The sequence below is a fragment of the Corvus brachyrhynchos genome, unplaced genomic scaffold (assembly GCF_000691975.1).
Source record: "Corvus brachyrhynchos isolate BGI_N302 unplaced genomic scaffold, ASM69197v1 scaffold148, whole genome shotgun sequence".
Taxonomy (NCBI): Eukaryota; Metazoa; Chordata; class Aves; order Passeriformes; family Corvidae; genus Corvus; species Corvus brachyrhynchos.
Window position 1 is genome coordinate 2343908 of NW_008239785.1, and position 3485 is coordinate 2347392.

General features: G+C 59.2%; 1 protein-coding gene across 1 annotated transcript in view; it reads left to right on the plus strand.

The window, feature by feature from the left end:
• The first annotated feature begins 2774 nt into the window (after positions 1-2774).
• RNF157 (ring finger protein 157) overlaps positions 2775-3485 on the plus strand; it is a 22027-nt gene continuing 21316 nt past the window's right edge. The window contains exon 1 of the transcript XR_001864935.1: positions 2775-2833. The gene's annotated coding sequence lies outside the window, so the exon portion shown is untranslated. The remainder of the gene's footprint in view (positions 2834-3485) is intronic.

The following is a 3485-nucleotide window of genomic DNA, read 5'->3' on the forward strand; positions in this document are numbered from 1 at the left end:
CTCCCCCCCTCTCTGGGTACCCCTCTTGGGGGGGCCGCCCCCGCGGGGGCTCCACCTTAACCCCCTGCCTTGGCTCCCCAGCAAGGCTCCCTCATTTCCTTAGCAAGGCGCTCCCAGCACCCCGTCTCCTCCTTCCTGGGAACCCTGTTGCCTCATCCGGGGGTTCCCGCTTAACCCCCCCAGCAAGGTTCCCCCGTTCCCCCATCAAGGCTCTCCCTGCGCCGCCCTCCTGTCTGGGAAGCGTTTACCCCAGGGATGGGACCCTAGCCAGATACCCATCCTCTTCATCCCCATGTCCCTCCCATGTAAAGGCTGCAGGGTTCGGGGCAGCTCCCAGTTTGGGGCGGGGGGGGGGTTGGGATTTTTTGTTAATGGTTAAAATCCTGATGACTCTGAGCTCCAGTCTCAGCCTGCAAGGATGAACTCCCTCCCCCCTGGTGTGCTTCCCCTGCACCGCGTTTGGGGACCTTAGTGGGACTTGTGTGATTTGTGCCTTGAAATGTTTTGATTAAAAAGGGAAAATTGGCATTTAAACCCCAAATGAATAAACAAGGGACTTTGCAAATGCATGGGGCGAATATGGGTTGATCTGGGAAGAGCCACTGGAGGTTTGGATGTGGCAGTGGTCACCAACTGGCCAGGGGAGAGGGAATGAGGAGGCAGAGGCATGGAAGCTTGAAGTTGCATCTGCAGTTGGTTGCCCCCAGCGGTGAGGGCCTGTGTAGGGCTTCTGCAAAATTCCTGGTGGTCCCATGGAGGTGAGATCCAGCAGACAGGGTTGCAATGGAAAAGCAATGCCAGTGTGTGGTTCCCGGGATATTCAGGGCAATCCCATCACTGGGATACAACGATGGGTATGGAGGGTCCTGCTTGCCCAGTAAGATTTTGGTAACTTTGCCTTCTTGGTGCAAAACCAGCCTTGAGGCAGGTGGAGGTGTGAGAGGAGCAATTCCAGATGCAGGGACCCCAGACCCAGCTCCTGGGGAGCTCTCGGAACCTCCCGCTTGCCAGAGCCACCCCCTCGTGTGCACAGCACAGCTTCGAGCTGGGAGCAGCCAGCCTCGGGTAGCGCCTGCCTGGGAAACCCATGGGAGCACTGCTCACGGGCCCTTGGCATCCAAAGCTGTGACAAAGTAGTGTTAGTGACATCTGGAAAAGTCAGCAGGACTATGGGTTCTTCCAAATGAACCCCCTTTCTGGGGCAGGATTTGCTGTCACCTCTCCATGCTGAGATGCTCTTCCAGATGTGCTGTCCTGCCACCCTGCTGGGACACTGCGGGTCTGGGGTCACCCCTCCAGGCAGGGGGTGGGCTCCCAGCACCTTCCCAGGCAGGAGCTGAGGAGCCAAGGTGGTGGCAGCCCTCAGCACCACTAATGAAGGGTCACCCCCTCCCCAGGCATTGCCACTGTGGGGCTGCACAGAGTCAGCCCAGGAGGGCAGGGGCTGGTGGCTCCACCGTGTGTGCCAGTGGCTGCTGGGGGAGCTGGGAGTGGACTGGGAATGGGCTGCGTGTACAGACAAACATCTTCTGCTGTGGGTGAGCTGCTCACCCTCCTGTTATAACATTAACTGCTGTGCTCTACTGTGACTCAGTTTCCCTCTCGGCACAAGGAGGCAGGAGCAGGATCCTCTCTCCGTGTCAAACACATCCCAAATCCCACACCCGGGCAGCACGAGCTTCAGACTTGCATCTTGCCCAGCAGCACGTGCATTTTGGGGTTAAACATCGCCTTTTCTCTGGATTCTCCCTCCGGGTTAGCCCTGCTGGGGTTTCTCCTGGCTTTATTCGTGCTGGAATCTGCGGCCGGGCAGAACTGGGAGGGACCCTGCCCTCGAAGCCGTATCGCCACCCAGCTCCTGCCAGCGCTCCCGCGCTCCACTGCGGCACTGTCCTACAAAATCCTGTGCTGCAGTAATCGCTGGGAAAAAAACCACGAGCCGTGCATGCAGGCAGCAGCTCTGCGTGTAATGACTGCCGGGTTATGGATCTGCACAGGGATAACTTTGAATTATTATCTGCACTAAAACCCTGCAGTCTGCTGTGTGCTGGTAATGAAATGTGCTGGCTCCCTCTCCCAGTTTCCCGCTGTCGGTGCTGGCTAGAGCGAGGCAGGGGAGCAGGGCTGGCAGCTCAGCAGTGCTGGGCTGTGCTAGATTTTTAAATGATCCATGTGCAGAACAGGATCCCCAAAAATGTGTGTTGGGGTGAGCAGGGATCAGTCCCTAGGGTCTCGGGGCTCCCAGCTGGGCGCCAGCACTGAGAGCTGGAGCGGGCTCCGGGTGTGGATGTTGTCCTCGGCTCCTCCTAGAACCATTTAGGTTGGAAAAGACCTTTAAGATCATGGAGTCTAAATCCTCCTGTTCAGCCGGTGCTGCCGCTGGCACCCAGCCCAGGTGTGACGTCCAGCAGCATGGACATGGTGTCACTGCTGGGGATGTGGGTCCCGGTGTGACAGTGACAGGCAGAAAAACAGGGTACAAAGCCACCCCGGGCTGCTCTTTGGTTTGGCTTTTCTCAGCTGCCCTTGGGGCTGTGTGGGTAGGAAGCAGCTGGGGAGGGGGATCCATGTGTCCCTCTGCAGGGAGGGGATAAAGGGGGGAGTCCCGGGGACGGCCTTTGCTCGTCACCACTGAGTAGCCGAGGACATCAGGGCACCCGCTCCGCCTCCCTGCACATCTCCCGTTTGATATTTATAGCACTCGTGTTATCAACTCAAATCAAAATCATGTGATGCTCCACTAACAGGCGCTGCCGGACTAATTAATCACCGGCGGGTTTAAGTGAGCGGTCAAAGGGTCCATCCTTCTTCTTCAGCTCCAAGTGGAAAATGAGTAGGTGACCAGTGCTTCCCAATAATTTAAGGCTGGGGGAACTGGGTGGGGGGTGATCTGTTGGGGTGCATTGGAGCGGACAGGCAGCTCCCGGCTCCAGCGGCTGCGCCCGGCGGATGCAGCTGCTCCGGGTGTGGAGCGGAGCTGGGAAGGCAGGATGGGGAAGATGGAGCGGGGCTTTAACCTGCCCCATCTCCAGTGCTGTGCACCCATGAAGTGCTGCTGGAGGGGATCAGTCCCTGTGCCAACAGCTGCGCCAACTCCTTCCCCCTGTGACCTGTCGGGAAAAGTGGAGGGCTTGTCCTTCTCCCAGGGGACACGCCAGTGGCAGGGGGTACAGGGACAGAGGGACCGTGCCCAGTCTGTCCCTGGAGGTCCCTGAGCTGGCATTGCTGCCCGGTGTCCCCCAGCTGGCGGGGCTGGGGGCAAGGAAGGGAGGAGGGTGGGCCGTGGTGGACAGAGGTCATTGAGGGGTGACTGAGGGTGGCAGATGATGGCGAGGAGGGCCACTGAGAGGTACTGGAGGCAACTGGGTGACACAGGGGATAGCAGGTGGGTGGCACTGTGGGCACGCGTGTGCCACTGTGGGGGGACAGTTAAGTGGCACCTGAGGGGGGACCTCGCTGGGTGGGTGGGGGACACTGGGGAGGCA